General features: G+C 37.5%; 1 pseudogene; it reads left to right on the forward strand.

Moving 5' to 3' along the window:
• Positions 1 to 14,234: 14,234 nt before the first annotated feature.
• LOC133762093 (mitochondrial pyruvate carrier 2-like) lies at positions 14,235 to 19,096 on the forward strand (annotated as a pseudogene).
• The last annotated feature ends 376 nt before the right edge of the window (positions 19,097 to 19,472 follow it).

Consider the following 19,472-nt stretch of genomic DNA (forward strand, 5'->3'; position numbering starts at 1 on the left):
GCCTGCAGTGACAGCGTCCCAAATGGGCACTGGTTCGAGACTCAGCTGCTCCACTTCTTACCCAGCTCCCTGTTAATGGTCTGGGAAAGCAGCAAGAAGATGGTCCAAGTGCTTGGGCCCCTGCACCCACATGAAAGACCCAGAAGAAGCTCCTGGCTCCTGGCTTAGGATGGGTGCAGCCCCGGCAATTGCGGTGATTTAGGAGGGAACCAGTGGATGGAAGATCTCTCTCTGACTGTAACCCTACCTCTCAAATGAATAAATAAATCTTTTTTAAAAAAGAGAGAAATATGAATGCTGATTGCATAATTAATTTCATCAAGTCTGGCTACATTGCTCCAGCTGAATGGTGCATCGATTGGCAGTCCACTCAGTAGGATGTGGTGGCTCTTTTTGCTCCATGTTCCTGACAGAACTTGGTATCATCGAACTTAAATAATTTTTGCCTCCAGTGTGGTTAAAGTCATATTTCTTTGTCAGTTGATTCTGGGATTGCACCTATTTCTAGTAAAAATTCACATCTCTCTTGTACTTTGTTATTTTTAGATTCCTCTTCTGAAAATTCTTATGTCAATCTTTTATTATGTTTACTTATTTAAAAACAAATTTACTGATATATAATTCATGTATCATATAACTCATCCACTTAAATTATGTGATTTAATATTTCTTAGTATACACATAGAGTTGTGAAACTATCACCTCAGTGATCAGTTTTTAAATTCATTACATAAAAAATAAACTGCATGGCCATTGGTACTCATTCCCTATCCACCCCCTTACCTATCCTCTCCTGCCCAACCTGTTGCCACCAGATAACCCTGCATATACTTTCATCTCTATATTATACATTTGCCTATTCTGGAATCCTCCCTCATTGTGATTATCTATCCTTTATCCAGCCTCTCCGATCCCTCTATCCCCATTAGGTACCCAATTCCTGCTAACTTCTGTGAGATCAACTTTTTTGAGTCCCTTGTATGAGTGAAACCATAAAGTATTTTTCTGTGTCTGGCTTATGTTACTTAGCATAGTGTTCTCCAAATTCATCCATGTTATCACAAATTACTGGCTAAATAGTATTCCATTTTTATGTCTTTTTCCTACTCCACTCACCTTTTGGTAGATACTTAGGTTGATTCCATAAATCATGGCTATTGTGAATATCCTGCATTTAACCTGGGAGTTCAGATTTCTTCCAACATATCAATTTCATTTCCTTTGCATATATACCCATCAATGGGTTTTCTGGATCAAAATGTAGTTCTATTCTCAAGTTTCTGTAGAAACTTCATACCATTCCATAATGGGTTTACCAATTTACATTCCCATTAACATTTATAACTTCCCTTTGCTCCACAACATCATCAACATTGTCTTTTTTTTATAATACTTAGTCTAACAGATTTGAGGTAATATATCACTATAGTTTTGATTTGCATTTGCCTGATTATTAATGCTATTAAATGAGCATTTATATGTACCTGTTGTCAATTCATATGTCTTTCTAGAAATATATAGTCAGATCTTTCACCCAATTTTTAATCAGGGTATTTGGAGTTTTACTATTGAGTTGCTAGTTTCTTAAAACTTTTGCATACTAACCTCTTAACATTTTTGTGGTTTTCAAATATTTTCTTCTATTCTTTATGTTGCCTCTTCACTTTGTTGATCATTTCCTTTACTACACAGAAGCATCATAGATAAAACATCCTACTGTCCATTTTTGCTTCATTGTCTTGAGTTATATACAAAAAATGATTGCCCAGGACAATGTTATGAATTAGTTTCATGCTTTATTTCAGCAATTATTAGTCTCAAGACTAATATTTTGAGTTGATTTTGAATGTAGTGAAAAATAAGGATCTAGTTTCATTTGTCTGCATGTTGATACCCAGTTTTCCCAAAACCATATTTTTGGGGGCAAAAAAAAAAAAACTGCCTTTCTCTAATGTGTGTTCATGGTACCTTTCTTGAAAATTGGTTGGTTATAAATGCATAGATTTGTTTCTGGGCTCTCTATTGTGTCACATTGGTCTATGAGTCTTTTTTCATGCCAGGAGCATACTATTTTGATTAATAAAGCTTTGTAGTATCTCTTTTTTAAAAGAAAGGCAGTTACATAGATAGAGGGAGGGAGATGAAAAAGAGAAGGAGAAAGGGAGAGAGGGAAAACCTCCATCCACTGGTTCACTCCCTAGATGACCGGAATGACCAGAGCTGACCCAGCATGAAGCCAGGAGCCTGGAGTTCCATCCACGTCTTCCACATGGATAACAGAGACCCAAGAACTTAGGCCATCTTTTATTGCTTTCCAAGGCAAATTAGCAGGGAGTTTGATCACAAGTGCAGCAGTTGAAAACTCAAACTGTTGCCCATAAGGGATGTTAGTGCTACAAGTGGCACTCTAACCCACTATGCCACAACACCTGCCCTACAGTATATTTCAAAGTGAGGAAGAGGAAGTCTGACACCACCATTTTGGTTCTCTTTGCTTGATTGCTTTGGCTACTGGGGTCTTTTGTGGTTCTATACAAATTTTAGTATTGTTTTTCCTATTTCAGTAAAGAATGGCAGTGGTGTTTTGGTAGGAATTGCATAACAATACTAATTCCATGCATGAACATGGGATTTATTTCTATATTCTTCAAGTTATTTCACAAGTGTTTTAGTTTTTTGTTGTTGTTTTGTTTTTAATTTTTTGACAGGCAGAGTGGACAGTGAGAGAGAGAGACAGAGAGAAAGGTCTTCCTTTGCCGTTGGTTCACCCTCCAATGGCTGCTGCGGCCAGCACACTGCAGCCGGCGCATCGCGCTGATCCGATGGCAGGAGCCAGGTGCTTCTCCTGGTCTCCCATGGGGTGCAGGGCCCAAGAAGTTGGGCCATCCTCCACTGCACTCCCTGGCCACAGCGGAGAGCTGGCCTGGAAGAGGGGCAACCGGGACAGAGCCCCGACCAGGACTAGAACCCGGTGTGCCGGCGCCACGAGGCAGAGGATTAGCCTAGTGAGCCGCGGCGCCGGCCAAGTGTTTTAGTTTTAATTATAGATATCTTCACCTCTTTGTTACATTTATTCCCAGATATTTTGTAGCTATTCTGAACAGAACTGTTTCCTTGATTTTTTTTTTCAAATACTTCACTATTAGCAAATAGAATTGGTGTAATTTTTCTATTTTGGTTTTAGCACCAGGACCTTTGTTTTAGTAGTTCTTATAACTTTTTGTGATATCCTTAGGGATTTCTCTATATAAGACCATGCCATCAACATAGAAGGATGATTTAATTTCCTACTTTCTTTTCATTTGGATGCCTTTTATTTCTTTCTTTTGCCTATTTGCTCAGTGTAGGACTTCCAGTACTATGCTGAATGAAAATGGTAAAAGTGAGCATTCTTGTCTTGTTCCATACTTTAGAGGCTGCATCTTCCCCATTCAGTGTGATCTAGCTGTATGCTTGTCATAATCAGCCTGTACAGTGCTGAGGTACATACTTTCTGTAAATAATTTGCTTAAAGATTTTATTACTATGAAGAGATCTTGACTTTTAACAAATGCCTTTTCTATATGTATGGATATGATCAAGTGCTTTTTTTGTGTTTCATTTTGTTAATTTGACATAGCACATTAGATTGGTTGCATATGTTGAACTACCTTTGCCTCTCTGGGATGAATCTCACATGATAAAGGTTAATATATTTAATGTACTGTTAAATTCACTATGCTAGTGTTCTGCTGACGATTTTTGCACCTATGATCATGAAGAATATTGGCCTTCAGGTTTTTTTAAAATATTTTTGAAGATTTATTTATTTATTTGAAGGGCAAGTTACAGATAGAAAAACAGAAGGGAGAGACAAGGGGGGAGGGAGGGAGGGAGAGAATCTTCCATCTACCTCCAAATAGCCACACTAGCTAGGGATGGACCAGGTCGAAGCCAGGAGCTTCTTCTGGGTCTCCCATGTGGTTACACAGGCCTAGGCACTTGGGCCATTTTCCACTGCTTTCCCAAGCACATTAGCAGGAAGCTGGATCAGAAGTGGAGCAGCAAGGATTCAAATTGGTGTTCCTATGGGATGCTGCCACTGCAGACGGCAGCTTAAGCCATTGCACCAGAGCACCAGCTTCTAATTTTTTCTTTAGCTATTCATTTGATAATGGACATCTTGGTGGATGCCATATCTTGGCTATAATGAATAATGCTAAAATAAACATGCTGGGGCAGGTATATCTAGGATACAATTATTCCATGTCTTTTGGATATATGCCCAGAAGGATTGCTAAATCCTATGGCAATTCTATTTCTAGTTTTAAAGGAAATTCCATACTGCTTCCCATAGTTTCTGTATTAATCTGCATTCCTTCCAATAGTGTATAAGAGTTACCTTTTTTCCACATCTTCATAATCATTTCTTCTGTCTTTTTTATAATAACCATTATAACAGGGATGACATGAGCTCATTGTGATTCTGATTTGTATTTCCATGTTGGCTAGTCATCTGGAGCTTTTTTCATATATTTCTTGGCTGTTGTATTTCATTTTTTGAGAACTATCTATTCAGACCTTTTTTCCATTTCTTAGCTTCATTGGTTGATTTTATGTTGAGAGTTTTTTTCAAATATGAAAAGCACACCATTTTCATACTCTTCTAATTTCCACAAATAAGAAAAAAACATGTGATGGTTGTTCTCTGAGATTGTCTTATTTCACTTAGAATAATGAACTCCAGTTCCATCCATTTTGTTGCAAATGTCAGGATTTCATTCTTTTTCATGGCTGAATAATATTTCATACAAATTATATGGAAGATATAGATATAGATCACCACATTTTGCTTATCTAATGATTAGTGATGGAAATTTAGGTGCATTCCATATCTTGGCTACTGTGAATTGAGCTGCTATAAAGCATGTGAGTACAGGTAACCCTTTCATGTGTTGATTTCATTTACTTTAAATATATATTCCCAAGAGAGGAATACCTGGATCATTTGGTAGATATATTTTTTAGTTTTCTGAGGAATCTCCATACTAAGCCAATTTATACTCCTACTAGCAATGTATAAGGGTACCCTTTTCTCCACATTCTCACCAGCACTTGCTATTTTTTTGATTTTTAGATAATAGCCATTCTTTTTTTATGATACCTCATTGTGATTTTTATTTGCATTTCCCTGAACACTAGTGATTCTGAGCAGTTTTTCATCATACTTCAACACAATAAAGGCAATATATGACAAACCCACAGCCAGCATCACATTGAACAGAGAAAAGTTGGAAGCATTTCCAACTAACATATGGAACCAGACAAGGTTTCTCACTTTCAGCACTGTTGTTCATTATAGTTGTGGAAGTTTCAGTCAGAGCCATTAGGCAAGAGAAAAAAAAAATCAATGGGATACAAATTGGGGAGGCGGAAGTAAAATTATCATTGTTTGCAGATGACATGATCCTTTATATTAGGGACCAAAAGACTCCACTGAGAGAATTCAACAATGTTGCAGGATATAAAAACCGCACATAAAAATAAATAGCATTCTTACACACATACAATGTTATAGATGAGAATGAACTTATAAGATCATCCCCATTCACAAGACACAGAAATTTTAAACACCTTGGAGTAAATTTAATCAAAAATGTGAAATATCTTTACAATGAACATTACAAAATATTAAGAAATATAAGCACATACAAAATGTGGGAAAATCTCCCATATTCATGGAATCAAATGACCATCAAAATGATCATACTATCCAAAGTCTCAACAAATTCAAAAAAAATTAAAGTCATACCATGTGACTTTTCTGACCACAATGGAATGAAGCTGAAAATTAAGAACTTAAACTAGAAAATATGAAAACACATGGAGATTGAACAACCTGATCCTGCATGAACAGTTGATCACAAAAGAAATCAAAAGGGAAATTGAAAACTTCCTAGAAATGAATGAAGATGACAATACAATATACCAAATTTATGGGATACAGCAAAAGCAGTGGTAAGAGGAAAGTATGTAACAATTAGTGCCTACATCAAGAAATTAGAAACTCATTTAAAAGTTATCTAACAATGCATCTGAAGGATCTAGAAAGATAAGAACAAACCAAATCCAAAATTAGAATGAAGAAAAAATAATAAAAACTAGAGAATACACAAAACTAAAACAAACTAAAAAATATACAAAACATCAGTAAAATGAAGAGCTGAAATGAAAAAATAAACAAAATAGATATATCACTGGCCCAACTAACTTAACCAAAAGAAGTGAGGTAGAAGACCCAAATGAAAAAATCAGAGATGAAAAGAAGATGTTACAATGGATATCACAGAAGTAAAGCGAATCATCAGGAATTACTACAAACAGCTATATGCCAACAAATTGGAAAGTCTAGAAGAAATGGATAGACTTTTCAACTCATATAGTTTATAAAAATTGAATCAAGAAGACATTGAAAACCTAATTAGACTAATAAACAAGATGGAGATTGAGTCAGTAATAAAAGACCCTCCCCACCAAGCAAAGTCCAGTACCAGACGACTTCACTGCTGAATTCCAGCAGACATTTAAAGTAGAACTAATTCCAATTATTTTCAAACTATTTAAAACAATTGAAATGAGGCCAGCAACACCTTAATTCCCAAACCAGAAAAACATACAGGGAAGAGAACTATAGACCAATATCCTGATACACATAAATGCAAAATTTTTCAATAACATACTAGCTAACCAAATCAACACATCAGAAAGATCATTCACCAGAACAAGTGGGATTAATCATGGGAATGCAGGGATGGTTCAACATACATAAATCAATAAGTATATGACATGACATTAGCAAATTAAAGGTTAAAAACCATATGATTATCTAAATAGATGCAGAGAAAGCATTCAATAAAATGCAACATAACTTCATGATAAAAAACCTTAAGCAAATTGTTTAAAAAAGGAACATAGCTGAACACAATTTATTGCCTTTAGGCAATATATGAGAAAACCACAGCCAACATCATATTGAATGGAGAAAAGCTGAACCAGAAAAGGATGCCTACATACCACTACTATTCAATAGAGTTCTGAAAATTTTAGCCAGAGCCATTAGACAAGAAAAATAAATCAAAGAGATACAAATGGGAAAGGAGCAAGTCAAATTATTCCTGTTTACAGATGATATGACCCTACAAATAGGGGAAACAAAAGACTCTACTAAGAGTTTACTGAAACACATAAGAGAGTTTGGAAAAGTTGTAGGATATAATATCAATACACAAAAATCAACAAGTCAGCCTTTGTATATACAAAAAAGGACCATGGCACAGAAAGAATTTGTAAGATCAGTCTTATTCAAAATAGCTTAAAAAAATTAAATACCATGGGATAAATTTAACCAAGGATGTGGAATATCTCTACAATAAAAACTATAGCATATAAGGAAAGAAATAGGAAAAGACACAAGAAATGGAAAAATAGTCCATGTTCATGGATTGGAAGATATCATCAAAGTGTCCATATGACCCAAAACAACTCAAAAATCCAGTGTGGTCCCAATCAAAATAACAAAGATATTCTTCTCAGATCTGTGAAGAATGATCCTAAAACTAATATGGAATCACAAGAGACCCTTTAATAGCTAAAGCAATCCTAAACAATAAAAATAGTCAGAGGCATCACAATACCAGATTTCAAGACATAGTACAGGACAAGTATTATCAAAACAGCTTGATACTGGCATAAGTATAAACATGTTTACCAACAGAACAGATTAGAGACCCCAGAAATTAAAACACACATCTACAACAAACTAATTTTTGACAAATGTGCTAAAATCACTCCCTGGAGAAAGGACAGTTTCTTCAACAAATAGTATTGGGAAAATTGGATCTCTGCATGCAGAAGTATAAAACAAGATCTTTACCTTAAACCCTATACAAAAAATTAATTCACTATGGATTAGTGATCTAAATCTAATACTTGAAACCATCAAATTACAATGGGAAATACTGCAAGACAGTGACATAAGAAAGAATTCTTAGATAAGATCCTAGCAAGGAGCAGCAAGATGGCGGAATAGGAAGGGAGCACACTATTAGTCCGGGCGAGAGACAGGTTAATAAAAGTGGAGATACTGCAGGGTCAAGGAAGAGTAGGGGAAAAAACAACAGAGGAAACTCTTCTGGAACTAGTGATTCACTGTGGACCTGCGTGGAGAGCGTGGGAGCCCAAGTTCGGGACACCAGCAGCAGACTCAACACACCAGCGCTGGAACGCAAGGTGAGCCAAACCTCAATAGCCCGAAACACCAGCGGGCAAGCGGAAAGAGGAGACTAGAGGGAACGAGGCTTGAAACCCCATGGGGAAAAGTTGACCAGGCTAACTAGAAGAGAGAGAGGAAAAAAAAAAGTGACCGATATGGACACGAGCTTCTCTCTCTCCGCTCACACCTCAAAGGCAAGCAAGACAAAGAGCAGGCGCCATTTTGGACATACGTCATAAGCAGGGCGACCTCAGGTCTGCACCAGCCCTGAGCCTAGCAGAAAAACCTGACTCTGGGGGGAGGGGTGAAATAACAGGAGATTAGCATCTAACTTGACAACCCAGTGGGAGACTGCAGGAGAATTGGAGCCCACACTGAGGGCAGCACAGATTCCCTGTGTGGTCCTTGGGAAAGAGCTTCCAATCTCTGGCTCCTGTGGGTATATCATTAGCCTGCTAACTACCTCCAATTACGTTCAGCTGTGTGGAATTACTTCCCTTTTGAATCAAAAAAAAAAGAAAGAAAGAAAGAGAGATTTACCACACCTAACCTGGGAGTGTCATCTTTGACACACCCTCAGCCCTGAGGAACCAAACACAGCTCTCAGTCCACACCCATCTCAAGCCTCTAAGGCTCCACCGAAAGCAGACAGTCCACTTAATATAGAGCCATAGTGTAACAAGAAAAAACACCACAGTGAAGAAACCAAATATCTCCAACATGCCAAACAACAAACGCAAAAACTGAGGAAACAAGAACAAGGAAGACACTATGATGCTCCCAAATGAAAAAGACACCCCAATTCAAGATTATGAAGATGATGAGATTGAAGAAATGCAAGAAGCGGATCTCAAAAAAATTGATAAGAACATTAAGAAGTTCTCAAAAACAAATTCTTGAACTACAGAAATTCTTAATGGACAAGATAGAAAATCTCTCTCGTGAAAGTGAAATATTAAGGAGGAATCAAAATGAAATGAAACAACTAGTAGAACAAGAAACTGTGATAGTGACAAAAAACCACAATGAAATGAAGAATTCAATAGATCAAATGACAAACACATTAGAGAGCCTTAAAAACAGAATGGGCAAAGCAGAAGAGAGAATATCAGACTTAGAAGACAGAGAACAGGAAAGGAAACAGGCAAACCAAAGAAAAGAAGAAGAAATTAGAAATCTAAAAAATATTGTCGGGAATCTACAGGATACTATTAACAAACCTAATATTCGGGTTCTAGGAGTTCCTGAAGGCATGGAGAGAGAGAAAGGATTAGAAGGCATTTTCAGTGAGATACTAGCAGAAAATTTCCCAGGTTTGGAGAAGGACAGAGGCATCTTAGTACAGGAAGCTTATAGAACCCCTAAAAAACATGACCAAAAGAGATCCTCACCACGACATGTTGTAATCAAACTCACCACAGTGAAACATAAAGAAAAGATCCTAAAATGTGCAAGAGAGAAACGTCAGATTACTCTTAGAGGATCTCCAATTAGACTCACAGCAGACTTCTCATCAGAAACCCTACAAGCTAGAAGGGAATGGCAAGACATAGCCCAGGTACTAAGAGAGAAAAACTGGCAGCCCAGAATATTATATCCTGCAAAGCTCTCATTTGTGAATGAAGGTGAAATTAAGACTTTTCATAGCAAACAGAAACTGAAAGAATTTGTCGCCACTCGTCCTGCCCTGCAAAAGATGCTTAAAGATGTGTTACACATAGAAACACAGAAACATGCTCACCAATATGAAAGAAGGTAAAGGAAGGAAACCTCACAGCAAAAGATCACAGGAAGCTCAATTTCTCTTTGACATAGAATTAAACTCTGATGCTCTGTTAAAGCAATGTGTTAAAGTAATCTATTATGTTCTCTTGATGTCTGTTAAATTCTAATTGTTCAAAAACAGCTGAATTTTTATTAAGAGCTATGGGTTATTTAAATATGTGCTTATTTTCAAAGATTTGAATAATCACCTTGTAACAATGATCAAATTTGGTCTATGTTATGTCATGATTTTAAGGAATCTTATTTCAACCAGATATTTTGGATTTTGAGCCTTCTTGGCATTCTTGACAGGCATTCAAAAAATCAAAGTTCCAAACAATCTGGTCTCTAAAATTTCCAGTAAATCCTGGACTTTGGTTTTCCAAGTTTGGGCCCAACTGAAAAAATCGAAGGACCTATGTCTCTCATCTTATAGAGACACCAACTAATCAGGCTATTTGGATGATATTAGAAGTACTATCAAGATGTGATGTGGTACCAAACTTTAAGTTTCTATAATGGAAAATGCTATTAATACAAATGTTTGAGAATTAAAAAGTCTAATGATCTTGTGTTACTAGACATGATAGTTATATTAATGAGAAAGTCACAGAGGCCTAAAGGGTTAAATAATTGTAAAATCCTGCAGGTGCTTTCAAAAATACTGTGAAGTAAGCAAGTGCCTCTTGATGGTTGATGAGTTTATAATTTTAAACATGGCGACTTAAAGTCTTTTGTCATCCACAGTTATATATGATTTGCTGCTCATAAAACTAAAGTGTTGTTGGTTCTGTGTTTAGCTGTCCTCCTATAGGTTCCTATGGACTTTTTCCAGCCACTTCTATTGTATTCAGTACTTTGGGATGGTCTGTAAACAGATGAAGCCAATAATGTATTAACAGTACCAACTGAGAGAAAGTATGGTTAACTGAGGTTACTAAAAACAAAAAGCAATTCAAATCAATTGGCAATCTACAAAAAGAGATAAAGATTTTAAAAGCTATTATTAAAATTGCTATATTGGTCTACTATGCTATGTTATATGTGTGCACATATTGTATGTCCACATGGGGAAATTTTATTAAGAGTTTTATTTTAAATGGCTTATGGATAAGATTGTCCATAAATTTAAGCTGCTAAAATCAATCAAAGATACATTTTAATTTGTGTGACCTGAATCTGTGTATCATATGTTTTAAACTTGTTGGTAGAAAGAAACTAAAAACATTTTATATGGTTGTGCTTAAGTTTACTGGTTAATCAAACTACACCATGTTAGATATTTAAGAGGTGTTTTCAAATACATGATTCTTAAAATTTATAGAAGGCATTGGACCTTCTGGTAAATGTTTTCTTAAGTTGTTATCTAATGGTTGAAACGGTTTGCTAAGTATTCATGTGATATTGCTAATGTAAGCAAGTGATCTAGGACTTGCTCCCTCATTTCTCTATTCTAAGCCCAACTTGTTCTTTCATTTCTCTATTCTCTTCAAGGTAGGAAACTAATTCTATTATGAAGGAATCTGTAGGACACACAATTTAATCTTTAGACCTTATAAAAGAGATGGCTAACATTTTTCTGTAATAGCATAGCCAAAATAAGAACTTAAATAATAATCTCATAGCTAGATTCACTTCGCCATCAGCCAAGTATACAGTAAGTAGAAAAAACCTCCCTTTCAGACCAAAGGGAAAGAAAGTTTTTAAGTGAGAATATAATTTTCCTCATGGGCATTGTCTACCTTAGAAAAACTACTACAGAACATGCCTGTGACTATAGACTTGTAGTTCAGGCCACCGAAGATTAGAGATGGGACTTGGGCACTCCCTTGACTTGCATCCTCTGGTCTGCTTTAATACAAACCAGGAGGAAAAGAAAGCTAGGCATCAGAAGCAATGGGTGGCAGGCCTATTAATGGCTGATCTGTACAGTGATCTGCCCTCAAGGAGACCCAACAGGCCAGTCCACTGCAGTGGCTTTCAATGTGGTAAGCCTGGGCTTCAGCAGAAGTCAGCTTGTGCAGAGCCCTGGCAGCTCTGCCAAGAGTTGGATCACTGGAAATGGACCTGCCCTGGAGTCGAAGGATGCCCAGGTCAGAGCCACAGAGCTTACTGGCTCTAAGCTGAAAAGCCCTTCACTCAGCCCAACTTCCAAAGTGACCACTGCAGCTGAGGGGATGTTCAAGTAGGGTCAGCAACATTGCAGGCAGAACTGTAAATTTCTTGTTAGAGATGCCCCCTGCCTTTACCTGGCCAGCTCTCCTCCCAGGCCAGCCAAGTAATGAAAGTCAACAGAGTGCCTTCCCCTAGGAGGTTCACACCTCCCTTAGGATATACCCCAAGTGAAGAGATAGATAGGTCTGGGCCTCTTAACTTACAAGGCCTAAAGCCCAACAGATTATTATCAAGCCCCTTCTATCAGGTTCTACTTGCCTCTCAATCAGAAAACTTAATTGTAGCTTAGACAGCACCTTTCTTAGCTCCTCTAATAATGACTCTGTCCTTTGTTCTAGACCCTGTCTAGCGCACTTGGGCCTCATTCCTTTGTAATCATAACCTCTACTCTACCACCAATGGCTTTACTCCCAACCTGTGTGTACTGATGGTCCTCTTCCCCACTTAATGCTGTATAATTGTTCAAACCTGGTAAATGCCACTCTTAGGATCATTGGTTACTATCCTCACTCTGTCTTTTATGACCTTGTCTAAATATGATCAGAGTCGGCAAACTTGGAAGGCTTCCATAGCCTTGGCAACTCATGACAACAGCCTAGGGTGGTTACTGGCGCCATAAACTAGAGTGTCAATTTGTTGGGTCAACAACAGGAGCCACTATGCACTTGCTCCTCATGTGGGATCTCTGTCCTTAATGTGCTGTACATTTTGATTTAATGCTATCACTAGTACTCAAACAGTATGTTTTACTTTGTGTTTCTATGTGGGTGCAAACTGTTGAAATCTTTATACTAAATTGATCTTCTGTATATAAAGAGAATTGAAAATGAATCTTGATGTGAAAGGGAAGGGGAGAGGGAGTGGGAGAGGGGATGGTTGTGGGTGGGAGGGAAGTTATGGGAGGGGGAAGCCATTGTAATCCATAAGCTGTACACTGGAAATTTATATTCATTAAATAAAAGTTAAAAAAAAAATCCTAGCAACACAGACAAAAAAGGCAAAAAATATACAGGATTACATCAAGCTAAGAAGCATCTGCACAGAAAACACTTGAAAAAGTAAAGAAGTAAAAAGTAAAGAAGAAGCAGTTGACAGATTGGAAGACAAGTAAAAAGTAAAGAAGTAAAAAAGCAGCTGACAGATTGCAAAAAAAAATTTGCAAATTATACATCTGATAAAGGATTAATATCTAGGCTATATAAGGAGCTCAAGATACTACTCAACAATCAACTAGAAATCCAGTTAGTATATGGGCAAAGGATATGAACAGGCATTTTTCCAAGCACGAAATCAAACAGCCAACAGATACATAAGGAGATGTTCAGGATCACTAACCATCAGAAAATGAAAATAAAAACCACAATGAGGTTTCACCTCGCCTCACCTAGAAAAACTATCATCTAAAATTTTTTTTAAATAATAAATGCTGGAGAAGATGTGAGGGAAAAGGTACCATAAGATACTGTTAGTGGGAATGCAAACTAGTACAACCATTGTGGAAGACAGTATGGATATTCCTTAGAAAACTGAAAATAGGGTTAACATATGATACTGCCATCCAAATCCTGGGTACTTTACCAAAGGAAATGAAGTCAGCATATGAAAGAGTTTTTTGTAAACCCATGTTTATAGCAGCTCAACTCACAATAGCTAAGATATGAATCAACCCAGATGTCCATCAACTGATGCCTGATTAAAGAAAATGTCGTATGCATACACAAAAGAATACAACTCAGCTATAAGAATGAAATCCTGTCTTTCACAACAAAATAAATGAAACCAGAGATGATTGTGCTTAGTGAAACAGGTCAGTCCCAAAAAGACAAATATCATGTTTTCACTGATTTGTAGCAGCTAACACACAGATTACAGAAAAAAAGTAATGTACATAAATGAAATTGACATTTTGAGATTTGATTATTGTTTATAGCACTTGTCTATACTCTTGAGGAACAATGGTTTTTCTATATACTAGTAAATTATTTATTTAGTGGATGGTTAAGCTTGTGCTTATAAAGCAGATTGAAAGTATGTTATTCTAAAAATGGAGGTAAGACAGCAGACTCATACAACGGCAGATGTCCTAAACAGCACTCTGGCCTCAGAATCAGCCTTTAAGGCATTCGGATCTGGCTCAAGAGCCCATGAGAGTTTTTTAGGCATGGAAAGCCAAGACACTCTGGCAAAAAAAAAAAAAGTGACCTAAATGAAAGATCTCTGTGAGTGAGATCCAGAGGAAAGAACAGGCCATCAAAGAAGGAGGTACCTATCTCTGAAGAGAGGAGGAACTTCCACTTTGATTATGGCCTTGTATAAATAAGGTCAGAGTTTGTGAACTCAAGAGGCTTCCATAGCCTTAGCAGCTCATGACAAGAGCTTCGGGTGATTACAGACATCATAAATAAGTGTATCAATTGTTAACTCGACAATAGGAGTCACTGTGCACTTACTCTCCATGTAGGATCTCTGTCCTTAACGTGTTGTACTATGAGAATTAGTGGTAAAAATAGTCTTCAAACAGTACTTTATACCTTGTGTTTCTATGTGAGTGCAAACTGTTGAAATCTTTACTTAGTATAGACCAAGTTGATCTTCTGTATATAAAGACAATTGAAAATGAATGTTGATGAAGAATGGGATGGGAGAGGGAGTGGGAGATGGGATGGATGTGGGTGGGAGGGAGGTTATGGGGGGAAAAGCCGCTATAATCCAAAAGTTGTACTTTGGAAATTTATATTTATTAAATAAAAGTCTAAAAAAATGGAGGTAAGGAAAGAAAAGGAAAGAGGGTAGAGGGCAGGAAGGAGGGAGAGTTGGATGGAAAGCATCATTATGCTCTTAGAACTGAATATTTAAAACACATGAAATTTGTTTCCTTGAGCAATATTGGTCTATAGCTCCTTTTTCTTGAAATTTTTTCAGGTTTTGATATTGGTATAATGCTGACCACTATAATAATCTATGAAGTATTTTCTCCTATGAAATATCATGGAAGAATTTATATAGAATTTCTATTTTTTCCCTCTAAAGATATATATGACTTTACTCATCAGCAAAGCAACCTGAGCCTAGAGAGTGTATACGTATGTGTATGAAAATTTTTAACTACAGTTTGAAATCTCTTAAGAGAGATAGGGCTATTCAGATGAACTATTTCTTCTTGAATGATATATCCCTTGTCTTTCAATGAAATTGTCAGATTCATTGGTATAAAGCTGTTAACAATATTTCAGTATTGTCCTTTATTTAATATCTATAGAACCTGTCATGATGTCACTGCTGTCAGTCCCGATCACTTCTTGATCAGCCCCATAATGTCCCATTTTATCATCCCTTTCAAGAATGAACTTTTGGTTTCAATAATCTTTTTGCTCTTTTGTTTCTAATGACTTGATTACCCTCTGGTCCTTTTCATTCTTTTCAATTTACTTTTTTTTGTTTTTTTAAAACTTTTATTTAATGATTATAAATTTCCAAAGTACAGCTTATGGATTACAATGGCTTCCCCCCCATAACTTCCCTCCCACCCGCAACCCTCCCCTTTCCCGCTCCCTCTCCCCTTCCATTCACATCAAGATTCATTTTCAATTCTCTTTATATACAGAAGATCAGTTCAGTATATATTAAGTAAAGATTTCAACAGTTTGCCCTCACATAGCAACACAAAGTGGAAAAATTCTGTTGGAGTACTAGTTATAGCATTAAATCACAATGTACAGCACATTAAGGACAGAGATCCTACATGATTTTTTTTAAATTGATTAATTTTCCAATTTAACACCAAGTTTTTCTTTTCATTTTCAATTATCTTTATATACAGAAGATCGATTCAGTATATACTAAGTAAAGATTTCATCAGTTTGCACCCACACAGAAACACAAGGTGTAAAAATACTGTTTCAGTACTAGTTATAGCATTACTTCACATTGGACAACACATTAAGGACAGATCCCACATGAGACATAAGTACACAGTGACTCCTGCTTTTTTGTTTTTTGTTTTTTGTTTTTTTACTTTTATTTTATTTTTGACAGGCAGAGTGGGCAGTGAGAGAGAGAGACAGAGAAAAAGGTCTTCCTTTTGCCGTTGGTTCACCCTCCAATGGCCGCTGCGGACGGCACACTGCGCTGATCCGAAGGCAGGAGCCAGGTGCTTCTCCTAGTCTCCCATGGGGTGCAGGGCCCAAGCACTTGAGCCATCCTCCACTGCACTCCCTGGCCACAGCAGAGAGCTGGCCTGGAAGAGGGGCAATCGGGACAGTATCCGGTGCCCCGACCAGGACTAGAACCCGGTGTGCCGGCACCGCAAGGCGGAGGATTAGCCTGTTGAGCCACGGCGCTGGCCTCCTGTTGTTGATTTAACAATTTGACACTCTTGTTTATGGCATCAGTAATCTCTGTAGGCTCTAGTCATGAGTTGCCAAGGCTATGGAAGCCTTTAGGGTTCGCCGACTTCGATTTTATTCCAATAGGGTCATAGTCAAAGTGGAAGTTCTCTCCTCCCTTCAGAGAAAGGTACCTCCTTCTTTGATGGCCCCATTCTTTCCACTGGGATCTCACTCGCAGAGATCTTTCATTTAGGTCTTCTTTTTTTTTTTTTTTTCCAGAGTGTCTTGGCTTTCCATGCCTAAAATACTCTCATGGGCTCTTGAGCCAGATCCGAATACCTTAAGGGCTAATTCACTTTGGTGCTTTTTTGACTTCTTTTTCTACTTTCTTATCATTCATTAATTTTTCATTCTAAAACCTCTAAGATAAATGCTAAGTGACAGTGACTTCAGTCAATGAGGTTAAACTGAAAATAATTAGACTGATTTCTTGAAAACTAAGGCCTTTAGTTATTGTCTCTAAATTACTGGTGGATAAGAGCATTTTTATAGGAGCCTGTATTACTGCACTTAATATTTTGGTCTGTGATTAGATAGGTTTTCTTTATTCTATTTTGGTTTTATTTGACAGTTTCTCAATTAATTCGATAGCCATGAAGGGAAGGAAGTTTTCCATCTATCAGCTCCAGAGAACCTGCTATAGAATGTTGTTGAGAAGATGTTCAATAAATGTTTTCTAAATTGAGTTGGCCTAAGATGACACGAGTGAAATTTCTGATACACTACAAGTTGATGTTCTGACAAACCAGAGACGATGTGTTTCAATGAAGCCAGTTCAGGCTGACACCAAGCTACAATTTATTCTAAGAAAATCCAAGACTACATTAGAGGTTTTTAAAGAATCAATAGTTCTAGAAAACCTGAAAAATAAAAAAAAATGGAATGCACTATCATTTCTTCCAAATTAGGGGGGGGGGTTTCATGCTAATTTTGGCAGTAAGTAATTATTCACCATTAAAAGTGACTACAATGCTCTCCATTCATATTGATAGCTATTTCAGCCTCAAAGCTCCACTCAGTTTTAAGCACCTCATCCTAAAAAAAGTGAGGGCTGCCCTCCTTTTTCTGTCACTTGTTGTTGCTGACATATTTTACTCATTTGTGGTATGAGACTGGGGATTGGAGATGACTCCCAGGGACTTCCCTTATGCTATCATTGTCACTTTATGCCTAAATCATTTCTACTTAAAAGGCCTTAGGAATATGTTTAGAAAACATATTTCAGATTGCTTGAATAAGAACATTAACCAAAAGAAAATGAAAACTTTAGAATTAAACCCTAGAACTACATTATGGTATAGTGGGAAAAACGACCACCCACAACGCCAGCATCGCGTAGGGGCACTGTTTATTGTCCCAGCTGCTCCACTTCTGATCCAACTCCCAGCTAACAGTCTGGGAAAGGCAGCAGACAATGGTTCAAATGCTTGGGTTCTACCACTCATGTGGGAGTCCCGGATGAAATTCCTGGCTCTGGCCTGGCTAAGCCCTGGCTGCTGTGGTCACCTGGTGAGCGAACCAGTGGATGGAAGATCTCTCTCTCTCTCTCTAGTAAATAAATGTTAACTTAAAAATGTAAAACTTGCAACACAAAATGACAATGAGATACCTTCTCATCCCTGTTAGAATGACTGTTATCAAAAAGCCAGAAAGAAGCAAATGCAGGTGAGGAAGTGGAAAAAGGGGGATTCTCCAACACCATTAGTGGGAATATACATTAAAATAGCCACTATGGAAAACAGTATGGATGATCCTTGTGTCCTCCAGACACAGTGAGACAAATACTGCATGTTCTTCTTCATATATGGAGGCTAAAAATTCTCTACCTGAATGCAAAATGGTGATTATTCCAGGCTGAGAAGGAGGGTAGATTACAGCTACCAAGTCTGAGTTATATCTGAGAAGTAAGTTCCTGGCGAGCCATGGGGATGGGCACCCTGGTGGAAAGCAGACGCAAGGCACTGTGGCAGGGCAGTGAGGAGCTGCTCTTCATTGTCAGCCAGGAACAAGGACACAGCAACGCTCCCATTCAGCTGCCAACAATCAGTCGGCAGCTGACAGGTTAGCCACTGGCACCCGAGGCCTGCACGCCACCTACCACCGGTTCCTGGATAAAGTGGAGCTGATGCTGCCCGAGAAATTGAGGCCATACAACTCCCCAGCAAGTCCCCGCACAGTTTTCTTCAGGGCTCCAATTATGAAATAGGGATTGGTGTGTGCTGGATTGGCTAACAAGGCAAGACCTGCAGAAAAACTCAGCACAGCTCAATCTGCTGGGTTTTTTTAATTTTTATTTTTTTGACAGGCAGAGTTAGACAGTGAGAGAGAGAGACAAAGGTCTTCCTTCCGTTGGTTCACTGCTGTTTTAATGGCTACATTAAATTAATTATTAATAATTAATTATTCCAAAAAATTGGAGTCTGTTTGCTGTTGATTTCTTTGTGGGGGCAGCAGAGCCTCTCAGCTCTTTTGCATTTGGAGATATAACCAGGAACTAAAAGCTAAAGCAAACCAATAAGAGTTCCTGACCACCTGAACAATCTAAATGTGGACATAACCACTGGGACCTATTTGATTATTTATAAGGCGATGCTAACTATGCTAAATTTTACAGGGCACACACACAAAAAATTTAACTGGTAGCTAGTGCTTGATTCAACAGAAAAATAAAGGAAACTTTTAATAACAGTCTCTCTTTAAATATGACTAATAGAATTTATCTCTGCGTGTTAGTAGCATTTTTTCCTATCATCAGTCCATAATGAATCATAATTGGACATACATACCCCCAGCCTTCTATTCTGGTCAGCCAAAGCATGTACATAAACAAGCATAAAGCTTCAAGTAAGCTAAAAGACAAGTTGAAAAATTAAACGATCTGTTTATTTAGTATA

This window comes from Lepus europaeus, chromosome 6 (genome assembly GCF_033115175.1).
Source record: "Lepus europaeus isolate LE1 chromosome 6, mLepTim1.pri, whole genome shotgun sequence".
Taxonomy (NCBI): Eukaryota; Metazoa; Chordata; class Mammalia; order Lagomorpha; family Leporidae; genus Lepus; species Lepus europaeus.